Here is a 13,726-nt window from a genome sequence, read left to right as displayed (position 1 = left end):
AACGGCGCGCTTCTATTTTCTGTGAAGAAAATGTCATCATCTTCAACTCCTTCGACACCCAAGACTGGGTTCAAGAAGTGTGTAGATTGTGGATCTAAAATGTCGATCACCGATCCCCACCGGATTTGTCTCTGGTGTCTCGGTTCCAGTCACCGAACTGACGACTGCAGGTCCTGTCAATCCATGACCGAGAAAGCTCTTCGTGAGAGGAGAGGTAAACTGTCGGTGGGGAGGGAAGCCTCTAAGAAGGCTATGTCAAAAAAACTTAAGAAAGCGACTTATTCGAAGGAATCGGATCGCCATAGGCACTCAAAGAGATCTCGATCTAGCAGTAGATCGAGACACTCTTCATCATCATCTAAAAAAATGAAGAGGAGACATAGATCTCCCTCATCATCATCTTCTTCAGAGTCGACCGAAGAAATTCGATGTTCGACTAAATCGGATTCTCCCAGTAAGTGGGAAGAATTCCGCAAAAAGATGATGGAGGTTTTCGAGAATGCGGCCCGACCCCCTCAAAAGACCCTTGAAAAAGCCATACCCCTAAAGTCTCTCCATTGGACGACAAAGGGAAGTCCAAGACTACCATGGCAAAGACCAGTAGCGTCGAGGAATCTAAAAGAACTCGAGTCGACGTAAATCCGTCGAAGACTCTTCGAGAGTCGAGCACTTCTCCAGTGCCATGTAAAAAACACAAGTCGTCGAAGACTTCGATGACTTCGTCGACGCCCTCAGCATCGATAATTTTGACTCCAAAACCAAAAACATCCTCAACGCCAGTATCAAAGTCATCTTCGAAGTCTTCGAAGTCTTCGAAGATCCCTTCGACAATTTCGAAGGATTTATCAATTCCTTCGACGCAGATAGTAGAGGAAGAAAGGAGATTCACTCCATTGCCCAGATCAGACTTTTTCAAGTCTATGTCAGCAATTTATGAAGAATCTGCTTCAGAAGAGGACGAAGTTACTCCTTTTGGAGTTTCTTATGGTACAAGACAAGTTCCTGAGGAACTTATTGATCAGGAATCTAGAATGAGAGACCTGAGTGATACTCTACATTCTGCCAGTGGAATTGACACATCCCCAGAATTAGAGTTCGCCAGACCTGATCCTGCAGAGCATGCAGATGCTGGGTACAGGGGTCTTATGACCAGGGTAATTGAGTATATGGGTTGGGGTAATACTTCACCCATTTTTGAACAAGATGTCATGACAGATATAATCATCAAGCGACCTCAGAAAGATCCTGTTCTCCCTTTCCACAAGGCCCTTTAAAGGACTGTGTAGAAAAACTGGGAGAAACCAGAGAGTATTGCTGCTGCAGATAGCACTTTTCCAAATAAATATAGACCAGCTGGAACGGATCCTAAATATTTGAATGAACATCCGACTCGAGAGAGTTTAGTCATTCAGGCAGCATCCACTTCAAAACAAACTGCTTATCCAACTATCCCTCCAGATAGAGAGGATAAAAAAGTTGATGCCTGGGCACGTAAAGTTTTCACGTCAGGCAGTATGGCACTTAAGTTGGCAAATGTCACCTATACCCTAGCCAGATTTACCAATACCCTGTGGGACTGTATTTCGGCGGCGTCTGATCATATTCCGGAAGGCGAGGAAAGGGAAGGCTTCCTGAATATAGTTAAAGACGGGAAGGAGGCAATGGGGGAATGTCTCCAGTCTGGACTGGCCACTGCTGATAGTATCAGCAGATCCATGGCTGCAAGCGCTGTGCTACGCAGATTTGCGTGGTTGAGGAAGTTGGGGTTTGCACCAGACGTGCAAGGTAGACTCCTCAACATGGCCTTTGTTGGCTTGAGGCTCTTTGGCCGAAAGGCTGATGAAAGCCTAGAAAAACTTCAGACCTCGAAAGCGGCAGCTAAATCACTTAGCGCCTCTTTGCGCCAGCCTCTAAAACCCTATTCCGGCTCATCTTCCTGGAGGGGTCATTCTTTTCGATACTACTCCTCTTTTGGTAGAGGAAGAGGACAGGCTTCTCAAAGGGGCAAAAGAAACTTCCCTCGTGGAGCACGAGGAAGAGGTGCAAAATCAGCCTCAGGAGCGGCATCTGTACCCTCAGCCACTCCTGCAGCCGCCTCCAAATCCCTATGAGACCTTGTTGCACAAAACACCAGTGGGAGGCAGGATCTCTCAGCATCTGAAGGAATGGCGGGCCATTACCTCAGATGCTTGGGCACTGGAAACAGTAGCCCAAGGTTACTGTCTCACTTTTCTAAAAAGGCCTCAGAATCATCCACCGGGAGCCAACTCTGCCAAAATTCCGGATCCGCTCCTGGTGCAGGAAATTTTAACCCTTCTAGAGAAAGGTGCCATAGAACTGGTACCTGTAGCGGAGAGGAACAGGGGTGGTACTCCCCATATTTTCTCATCCCAAAAAAGGACGGAGGACTGAGACCCATCTTGGACTTGAGAAACTTGAACAAGTTCCTCAGGAAGGACAAGTTCAAGATGGAGACTCTTTCTCAGATCCGTCAGGCTCTCCAACTCCAAGATTGGTTGGTATCATTGGACCTTCAGGATGCTTACTTTCATGTGCCAATTCATCCAAAGCACAATAAGTACCTGAGGTTCGCGATTGGCAATTCTCATTATCAATTTCGAGTTCTGCCATTCGGGTTGACCTCCGCCCGAGGGTTTTCACCAAACTGTTGGCGGTGGTGGCAGCAAGTCTCAGGAGAGGGGGCATTCACATCTACCCCTACCTGGACGATTGGTTGATCAGAGCAAGTTCTCCAGAACAAGCTCAGTGTCAAGTTGGGAAGCACGAGAGGGCTGCGTACCTGGTTTCTTGGTCTTTGATCTTGCCAAGGTCGCCAGTCTGTATCCAGTCGAAAGATGAGCTTGTGGCACGAGAGACCAGCCTCTCCGCCACCCAAAAACTGATACTGGGTGGAGGATGGGCCGATTCCCAATGTCACGGAAAGCACTCTCCTGATTAACGTGACGAAGGGACTGTGCAAGCACAGGCAGGAGAGGCTACGGTCTTTTTGCAGATCACGGGCTGGGATGGAGTCCGTTGGAATAAAGTCCAATGTACGTGAACTGAAGCGGAGGTCTAAGATTCCGGCGTGGCAGGTATATTCTTGGTCCACAGGAATGGATGAAGAGGGTAAGGCAGGACAGGAAAGGAAGGAACCAAGGCTGAGCAGGCGATCTAACTGAAGGAGCCCGAAAGGTTACTCTAGGGCAGCAATTGCTGGGGACCTTGGTCAGTGTATGCTGGCAGACCCAGGGAGGTCCAGGTAAAAGTATGCCGGCAAATCCTGAGTTTATTCTGGTAAATTGCTGGCAGAGCCAGGGGAACCCAAGTATGGTAAGATGGCAGGCCCAGGGAGATCCCAGGTAAGATAAGCTGGCAGCCCAGGGAGAACCCAGGTAAGGTAAGCTGGCAGGCCCAGGGAGAACCCAGGTAAGGTAAGCTGGCAGGCCCAGGGAGAAATTCAGGTAAGGTAAGCTGGCAGGCCCAGGGAGAAATTCTGGTAAGATATGCTGCAGGCCCAGGGAGGAACTCAGGTAAGGTAGCAGGCAGCCCCAGGGAGGAACTCAGGTAAGGTAGACTGCAGGCCCAGGGAGGAATTCAGGTAAGGTAGCAGGCAGCCCCAGGGAGGAACTCAGGTAAGGTAGACTGCAGGCCCAGGGAGGAATTCAGGTAAAAGTAGCAGGCAGCCCAGAGCAGGCAGCCCCAGGGAGGACCTCAGGTAAGGTAGACTGCAGGCCCAGGGAGGAATTCAGGTAAGGTAGCAGGCAGCCCAGAGCGGGCTCAGGTGAGTGGCAGGCAGCCCAGGTAGGAAGCTCGCAGAACGAAGCAAACCGCGTTGAGACGCGGCTTGCCTCGAACTGCGGCTCCCTTTATGGGTCGCCGGCGCCCGTGAGGCTTGGAACGCAAGCCGCTTCACCTCCGGGCGCCGGCGTATCCAAAGCGAGTCCTGGAAGGCAAGCCCTTCCTAGGGCTCGAGCCCAGTCCACGGCGCATGCGAGGAACCGAGACAGAGGTCTTCCGCGCATGCGCCGTAGCCCTCCGGCCCCGACACCCAACGCTCTCCCTCTGGCGAGCCCCCGAGCGCGGAAGCGTGGGTAGACTCGCCAGGAGGTGAAGGGACGAGCAGGCGCGGCGGACCCCGGTCTCCAATGTGGCGTGACACTATGCCCCCTCCCAGGAAGGCCTGGGGCACCGGGTTTCCAAGGAAACTGTCTATAGAACTCACGCACCAAGCGGGGAGCGTGAACATGTCGATGTGGTTCCCAAGTACGATCACAAGCTGGGTACCCTTTCCAATCCATCAAATAGTGGAGCACCCCCCTGCGATAACGAGCATCGCAGATCTCTTGAACCTCAAATTCCGGGACACCATGCACAATGACTGAGGTTGGGCGAGGGCAGGAGCGGCCGTAGGTATCGACAACATAAGGTTTCAACAAGGAGACATGGAAAACTGGGTGTACATGCCAAGAGGGGGGTAACTGGAGACGGAATGCTACTGAGGACAGCCGCTTGATAATAGTGAATGGACCAAAATAACGGGGAGCCAGTTTGGTAGGCAAATTGCGAAGCGGCAGGTTCCTAGAGGATAACCAAACCTTGTCCCCGACTTGAAAATCTGGTTCCACACTCCTCTTCCTGTCCGCCTGAGCCTTCATCCGATCCTTGGTTTCTCTCAGGATCTTGCGTGCCAACTCCTGTTGCTGTTGGATGCTTGAGACCAGGGCATCAGCAGATGGAACAGTACTGGTGGGTACGGGATGGAAGGGTAGCACTTTGGGATGTTGGCCAGTTGAGCAGAAGAATGGACTGACCCCAATGGAGGCATGAACAGTATTTTTATAGGATACTTCAGCAAGGTCTAACCCAGCCTTCCAGTTGGACTGAGTAGCGTTAGCAAAACAGTGGAGGTACTCCTCCAACGTCTGATTAGTCCTTTCGGTGAGCCCATTGGTCTGTGGGTGATAACCCCAGCTTAGAGCTCTATGAATTCCTAGATGGCCACACACCTTACTCCAAAAAGAAGAGATGAACTGGGAGCCACGGTCTGAAATGATCTTTTCCGGAAGGCCATGTAACCGATAGATGTCATGCAGAAACGCAGAAGCCATTTGGGTCGCCGTAGGAATCTTGTTAAATGGAATGAAATGAGCTAATTTGGTGAAACCATCCACAACAACCATTATGCAGGTAAATCCTTCGGAAGGGGGCAGATCCACAATGAAGTCCGTGGCGATGGTATGCCACGGGTAGGGTGCCACTTCAGTAGGTACCAGCAATCCCAACGGCTGTCTTCTCGGAATCTTGCACTGGGCACAAACAGGACAACTTTCGACGTATTTCTGAACTTCGGTAGCCCATCCAGGCCACCAAAACTGTCGGGATATCAATTCTCGAGTAGCTCTCATTCCTCGATGTCCTCCGATAGGTGAATCGTGAAATCCATGCAATATGCTTTCTCGGATTGTTCCCTTAGGAATGTACAGCCGTTTCCGGAAAAACAAGAGCCCATCATGTTTGTACACTGACCGACGTCTAAGAAGGGCCGACCTTTCAGGATCCGTCCGGGTGGCGTCAGCGATTGACTCAAGGTGAGGTGACAAAGTCAGTAAAAAATGCTGAGGGGAAATCAGTGGCTGATTCGGACAGGCCGTCTCTACCTCTTTCTCCAGGGACCGGGAGAGAGCATCTGCTTTCAGGTTGGAGGTTCCCGGAACGTAAGTGACATGAAACACAAACAGAGAGAAAAAGAAGGCCCACCTGGCTTGACGAGGCGTTCGACATTGCAAGGAGTGTAGGTAGTGCAAATTGCGATGATCAGTCCGAACTTCCACTGAAAAACGAGCTCCGAGTAGATGATGTCTCCATTCCTCAAAAGCGGCCTTAATAGCCAACAGTTCCTTTTCAATAACTGTTAGGCAGAAACCTGTGCAGTTCCCTTGGGGAACACTGCAAAAGATTTAAGACTACAGGTAGAGCAGTAAACCCCTTTGGTAGCAGTCTGTACCACCCAGATTTACCTGGTAGCTGTGGCTGAGCAGTCAGACTTCTCTCAAGAAGAGTTAGGCAGTATGCAAAGTATACACAATATGTACCAAAACACAATAGCACAAGCAAACACTGACCAGAGCTTGGTTTCAAAAGTATATAGTTATTTATTTAAAATACACATAAGTTAAAAACACTCTAGCAAAATATAGTAAACACTTCAAACACAGTTATAACGAAAGTAGATTCAATCCTTTCTCCTATCTAGACAACTCTAGGTTAACACCACTTAATTAAAACAGAGGTGAGTGCTTAACGTTAGATGACACTCTAGTAGTTTCCAAGAAAGGGAGAGAAAAAGCAGAAATGGGTTAAACACACCACTCTAAGGTCCAGAACACTTGCAATAGGCTCAAAGAAGCACAAAGTCACAGGTGAGCAAAAGTCACTGGGCAGGGCCCACTCTTAGAGTAGCCGGAGCGAAAATGTGCCCAAGATCACACTGTTATTAGGGATTCAAAGTCTTGCAAAGAGTTAGAAAGAGTTTAGAGTGGCTTAGAAAGTTTAGCCAGGGTGTCCCAGGCACTCCCAGGTTCGAAAGCCGGGGGCTAAATCTACCCCGTACAGTCGGTAGCAAGGGAAGCCAGGTGGAACACGGTACCTTAAGCGGAAAGGATCCTCCAGCGGTGGCAGTTGTTCCAGGCAGTGGCAGCAAGGCTCGACGTCGGTCAGGGGAGAAGAAGTTCTCGCTGAAGAGCAGAAGAAGAAGGTCGTTGCACTGCCCGGGAAGAAACCAGCCGCGGAGTCCTCCGGTAAAAGGGTTGTACCGACTTTCGTGGTTGGGGTAAAAGTGGTGGGGTTCCGGTTGCCGGGGTGCTTGGCACTGGCAAGGCGGCCACGAGATACCTCGAGAAGCGAAAAGAAGGCGAAAACTGGTTGTCCCCACCAGTCAAGGGAAGGAGCCACTCTGTTAGGAGTTCTCCTCGGTCGTCGGGAAAAGTGGTGAGACGGTTCAGCAGGGCTCCACCGGGTGGTGTTGTCGAAGCAGGTCGGCTCAGCTCTTCCCTCGTCGGATTCTTGGTCCTGTGGCGACTTCTGAAGTCCCAGTCCCCAAAGCCCTGCTTTTATGCAGCAAACCCCCATTCACCCAGCCTAGCTGTCACTCAAACATGCTAAGTGGTGAGCCGGGCGGCTCACCACTTGGGCCAATCAGGACGGAGTGCGACTTGAGTTACCAAGGTAACTCAGTCCAGGGTGCCTAAATCCCCCTCCACCCCTCCTAAGTACCCCAGACAGAGTGGCACCACTTTGGAGGGCTTCTGTGGAGAAGCCCGCCAAAAGTGGAACAAAGGGCTCCACTTTGGGTCAGAGTTACAGAGGCGAACACCAACGCCATTTTAGGATCAAGTTTTGGCAAAAAGTCCCAACCGGAGTTATAAAAATAAATATATAAACCGGCGGTATGTTTAAGGCTACCGTAAATAAATAATTAAATGTGTTAGCCTAAAACAATGGGAAATCCCATAGGAAAATATTCGCGGTCGAATATAAAACGTAGTTTCCACTGCCACCAGCCAAAACTCGATCAGGGGGGACGGAGACGTGCCCCCTCGACTAACAGACCCTGGGGCAATCGAATTGCCCCAGCCAGTACGTCCACAATATGATGGTTTGTACTGGTTCTGTTCAGGATTCAAGACTAGCAAAGTCTTTGGTGACTTTACATGCCCTGGGAGACAGTAGTCAGTCCCAGGGTATGGAGTCTATGTTGGGGAGTCCCTAGGACACCCCTGGGTCACGGCACAGAGGGTGCTGTGTAACCCACATCACAAAAATACATGAGGCCCTATGGAGTAAAAGACCCCATAGCCCATTCAACACAAGGTTTGTCCAAGATAACACAGTTCAACATGTCCAAGAGTGAGGGTAAAAGAGTCTCACTCTTGGCAGGAGAAAAAATTAAACCCCAGAAATCCAGCAAAGCTGCTGGGGGACTCACTAGGGAGGGAAATTCAGCCTAAACAGAGAATTCTCCCTAACACTCGCCCCCCCCAGACTAAGGGACAGGAGGATTTAATCCACTCCTGGATGAACCTCATACCTCTAGTCGATGATATACATCCTAGAGAGTCCATCAGCATTTTGATGGTGACACCCTGACCTGTGCTCAATGGTGAAATCAAACCCTTGCAGGCAGATTGACCATCTCAATAGTTTTGGATTTTCCCCTTTCATTTGCATTAACCATCTCAAGGGTTGGTGGTCAGTCTGAATAACAAAAGTAGAACCATACAAGTATGGCCTAAACTTCTTCAGTGCCCACACAATAGCAAAGCATTCTCTTTCGATAGTTGCCCACCTTGTCTCAGGATCCTTCAGTTTCCTACTGATGAAGCAAATGGGGTGCTCCCTACCCTTCTCATCCAGTTGGCTTAGAACTGCACCTATACCTACATTGGAAGCATCAGTTTGTACAATGAAAGGTTGGTGGTAGTCAGGAGCTCTCAATACTGGAGCTTGGCAAAGAGCTCTCTTCAGTTTTTCAAAGGCCTGATTGCACTCCTCATTCCATTTTACCTTTTTAGGGAATTTGGGAGAGGAGATTACATTCAGTGGAGAAGCTATGGTCCCATAGTTCTCAATGAAATTCCTGTAATATCCAGTGAGGCCTAGAAAAGCTCTCACTTGGGTTTGAGTAGTTGGTGTTGTCCAATTTTGCACAGCTTCAATCTTGCTGGGCAAAGGCCTTATTTCTCCACCTCCTACCTCATGTCCAAGGTAGACCACTTTACTTTGACCAATCTGGCACTTACTGGCTTTGATTGTCAAATGGGCCTGTTCCAGAGCCTGCAACACATGTCCTAGGTGGTTCACATGTTCTTCCCAGGAGTGGCTGAAGACTGCAATGTCATCCAAGTATGCCATGCAGAAATCTTCCATCCCAGCCAGAACTTGGTTCACCATCCTTTGGAACGTGGCAGGTGCATTTTTTAGTCCAAAAGGCATGACCTTAAACTGGTACAAGCCAACTGGGGTTGAAAATGCAGTTTTCTCCTTGGCATGGTCTGTCAGGGCTATTTGCCAATAGCCTGACGTCAGGTCAAATGTGCTGAGGTACTTGGCTGCACCAAGTTTATCCACCAACTCATCTGTCCTGGGCAAAGGGTGGGCATCAGTCTTGGTGACTGCATTTAGAGCTCTATAGTCCACACAGAATCTCAAGTCTTTGGATCCTGCCTTTGGTACTAACACAACTGGGCTAGACCATGGACTAGTAGAGGGCTCTATTACCCCGAGATCAAGCATCTTCTTGACCTCTCCTTTGATGTGGGCTCTGATATGTTCTGACATTCTGTATCCTCTGCTTTTGACTGGCAGACAGTCACCAGTGAGTATCTCATGCTGGCCCCAAGGGGTCAAGCCTGGTGACAGTGAGAACAGGGAGGCGAACTGATTTAACATAGATTTGCACTCCTCTTGTTGCTCAGGTGTCAGGTCTGAAGAGAGATTGACTCCTTCAACTTTTTCATCTAAAGGCACACCTCTGAGGAGATCAGGGAGAGATTCACTCTCTTCCTCCTCTGCAGCTGAAGCTAGAAGCAAGGCTCCTACATCAGGTCTGGAGATGTATGCTTTTAGTCGGTTGGTGTGGAAGACTCTAGGAGCTTCCCTGGGTCTGCCCAGATCCACCAGATAGTTGACCTCTCCAAGTTTTCCCACAACCTTGAAGGGTCCCATCCATTTGTCTTGCAAGGCCCTCTGCCTTGTTGGGAGCATAACTAGAACTAGCTGGTCTTGAGTAAACTCAACCATGTTAGCCTTCTGGTCGTGCCAATGTTTGACCAGGGCTTGACCAGCTTTCAAGTTGTCACTTGCTTCTGCCATCATGTGTGACGTTCTCCTCCGGAGACCTATCACATAGTCAGTCACTCTGACTGGCTTGAGGGGAGGAGCACCTTCCAACCCCTCCTTAATCAGGGCCAATGGACCTCTGACTGGATGGCCATAGAGAAGCTCAAAGGGAGAATAACCTACTCCCTCCTGAGGGACTTCTCTATAAGCAAAGAGAAGGCATGGCAGTAGAAGGTCCCACTTTTTCTTAAGGGGTTCTTCCAAAGCACCTATCATGCTCTTCATGGTTCTGTTAAACCTTTCAACCAACCCGTTTGTCTGAGGGTGGTAGGCGGTTGAGAACTTGTAGGTAACTCCACAGGTTTTCCACATGGCCTTCATGTAGTGGGACATAAAGTTTGACCCCCTGTCAGAGATTACCTCCTTAGGAAACCCAACCCTGGTAAAAATACCAAGGAGGGCCTTAGCCACAGCCGGAGCTGTAACAGTCCTCATAGGAATGGCCTCAGGGTACCTAGTAGCATGGTCTACTACAACAAGGATAAACCTGTTGCCTGAGGAGGTTGGAGGATCAAGGGGACCAACAATGTCAATCCCTACCCTCTCAAATGGGACTCCCACAACTGGGAGAGGCACTAAAGGTGCCACATTCTTGGAACCAACCTTACCAGAAGTCTGGCAGGTATGGCAGCTCTTACAATATCTATCTACTTCGGCCCCCATCTTTGGCCAATAAAAGTAGAGTGAGAGCCTTTCCTTGGTCTTCTTGAAACTCAAGTGGCCAGCCAAAGGTATCTCATGGGCTAGTTGTAAGAACTGTTGTCTGTTTTCTTGTGGGACTACAAGGCGTTTGTAGTCTCCAGGTTCAGACTCAGTGGGTTCACTGTAGAAGAGGCCATCTTCCCAGTGCAACCTATACTTCCCAGGCTCTTGCCCATCAGCTTGAGAAGCTGCCTGGTGGCGGAGACCTTCCAGAGTTGGACATTCTCTTTGCCCCTTACGAAAAGCTGCCCTGCTAGGCCCACCTTCTGCCAGTAAAGACTGCAGCTCAGGATGGTCCTCAGGGTCCAAATCTCCAATAAGGTTGGGGCCTCCTTCTAGCTCTTCCTCAGAGTCTAGCTCAACCACACAGGGTTGTACCTCCCTCTCAGCCTCAGCTGGAGGTGGAGTTACAGGTGTACTTTTGGACAACCTAGGGGAAGTCCTTGTTGGAAGCACTGGAGTGCTTGCTGCTGGCTTTTTCCTAGGAGTCTTGGGTTGCCCCTTTGCTCCTGATCTGGTAGTTACTGCAGTAAGTTGCTCCAGTGGTAGAGGAGTGATTTCTGTCATCATCTCCTGAGATAACCCTCTCAGGGTTTTCTCCCTTGCAGGTTTTGTGAGTTCCTGGAACCTTTTGCTAGGAGGTCTGGGGGTATGAGATACGACTCCAAGAGCTTTGAGGTCATTACCCAACAGAACCCTACCTGGCACTTCACATTGTACACTGACAGGTATTTTTACAGCCATATCATTACATTGGATGAGAACTGGTAACTGGGGACACATCTGCACAGGCCCACCAGCTAACTTGGTGAGGCATTTGGGTGCCTTAGCAACATCCTCTGCCTTGAAAAATGATTCATCCACCACAGTTATGCTGGCTCCCGTGTCCCTAATGGCAGGAGTCTCCTGACCATTCACCTGGACACTGTCCTTATAATACTCTTTAGTATTATCTGGGATAGAGTTATAGACATCTAAATTCTGTTGCTCCCACAACCCCAGAGAGACTAAAGAAACACTAGCTGAGACTCCAGTGGGTTCATCAGCTAGTAATAGAAAGTTTCCACTTGCCATTTGTACTTCCTCTTCTGGAGCGAAGGCTAAGGAGGCAAGCTGGACCCCTGAAGGTTTACCCTTACATCTGGGATCTCCTTTCACATGGTCAGTAGCCTTACAAACAAAGCATGAGCCAAAGGCTCGCTGGAATGGAGGCTTGTTCTGACCTCCTTCTGGTCTGGGACCAGAAGGTACACTAGCCTGATTTGGTTTCCCTTGTGGCTTACCCTTATAGTTTTGTTTGGGGCCCTCTTTGGAATTTGTAGTATTAGAATTCTCTTTGGAGTCCTTTTTAGACTGTTTCTCCCCATCCTTCTTCTGAGTTACCCCAGAATCCTTGTGAGTGGCCCTGTTGGCAACCCACAAGTCAGCAGCCTTAGCTAGCCTCCGGGAATCCAATTCCCTGGAATCAGCCAAGTGTTGTCTGAGCTCAGGAGAGCAGGCATCATAAATAGTCTCCAACATAAACAAATTCTTCATACCTTCATAAGTGTTCACCTTGTAACCCTTAATCCATCCCTCTAAGTTTTTCAAACATTCACTCACCCAGGTAGCCCAAGGGGTACCATCATGCTTTTTGAGGTTCCTAAACCTCTTAAGATACTGGGAAGGGGTCTTCCCAAACCTAGCTATCAAAGCTAGTTTCACACATTCATAGTCCTTCCTATCCTCCTCCCCCATCTCCATTACCACATCAGTTGCAACAGGGGGAAGCCTAGAGAACAACCAGGTGAGTAAGTCATTTCCTGTGATGTTCTGGAGCCCATGATTATATTCAAACAGAGACAACCAATCCAACACATCCAACTTAGGCTCATACATACCAACCAATTCTTTAGGCATCCGGGGTCTTTTAGGACTGGAACTTCTAGAGGAGCCAGAGAGAGAAACATTCTCAACAGATAATTTCTTCATTTCTAAGTCATACTTGAGCTCCATTTCCCTTAGCCTTAGTTCTTTGTCAGTTTGAGCATTAAGTTTCTTATACTCCAATTCTAGCTTCATTTTCTCCAGTTCAAAGTACTGAGGACTAAATGTGGGACCTGGTAAAGGTCCAGTAGGCACAGCAGGTAGAGCAGGCAGAGGCCTAGGGGGGACAGTTACAACAGCCTCACCCTCCTCTTCTGACTCTTCCTCAGAATCATCAACATTTTGCTCCATGTTAACTTCAACACTGTCATCTACAGTTGCTGGAGTGGTAGGTTCCCCTGAACCATCACCCAGACTTTGGTTAGCTAACAATCTTTCAATCAGCTCCATTTTCTTGCCCTTAGTCAGGAGATCCTTATGTTTACAGAGCACTCTTAAACAATCAGCAGTTTTGGCTGCAAGGGACTCTTGACTATAGCTTTCTATAACTGACATGTTAGAGGTTTTACTTTTTCAGTGCTAAGCTTTGTGGTTAGTTGCACTAAGGTATCTAAAGCACAATAAAATGTATACTCAATACAAATCCCACCGCTGTACACCAGTGTTAGGCAGAAACCTGTGCAGTTCCCTTGGGGAACACTGCAAAAGATTTAAGACTACAGGTAGAGCAGTAAACCCCTTTGGTAGCAGTCTGTACCACCCAGATTTACCTGGTAGCTGTGGCTGAGCAGTCAGACTTCTCTCAAGAAGAGTTAGGCAGTATGCAAAGTATACACAATATGTACCAAAACACAATAGCACAAGCAAACACTGACCAGAGCTTGGTTTCAAAAGTATATAGTTATTTATTTAAAATACACATAAGTTAAAAACACTCTAGCAAAATATAGTAAACACTTCAAACACAGTTATAACGAAAGTAGATTCAATCCTTTCTCCTATCTAGACAACTCTAGGTTAACACCACTTAATTAAAACAGAGGTGAGTGCTTAACGTTAGATGACACTCTAGTAGTTTCCAAGAAAGGGAGAGAAAAAGCAGAAATGGGTTAAACACACCACTCTAAGGTCCAGAACACTTGCAATAGGCTCAAAGAAGCACAAAGTCACAGGTGAGCAAAAGTCACTGGGCAGGGCCCACTCTTAGAGTAGCCGGAGCGAAAATGTGCCCAAGATCACACTGTTATTAGGGATTCAA

At 48.7% G+C, this 13,726-nt stretch overlaps 1 protein-coding gene across 4 annotated transcripts in view; it reads left to right on the top strand.

Moving 5' to 3' along the window:
- Window positions 1–13,726, top strand: part of TMEM38B (transmembrane protein 38B) — a 746,713-nt gene that overhangs the window by 456,544 nt on the left and 276,443 nt on the right. The window lies entirely within an intron of this gene.

Source organism: Ambystoma mexicanum, chromosome 6q (genome assembly GCF_040938575.1).
Source record: "Ambystoma mexicanum isolate Mex_15411 chromosome 6q, UKY_AmexF1_1, whole genome shotgun sequence".
NCBI lineage: Eukaryota > Metazoa > Chordata > Amphibia > Caudata > Ambystomatidae > Ambystoma > Ambystoma mexicanum.
The sequence above is the reverse complement of the archived record's forward strand: the minus strand, read 5'-3'. Positions and strand labels throughout refer to the sequence as shown.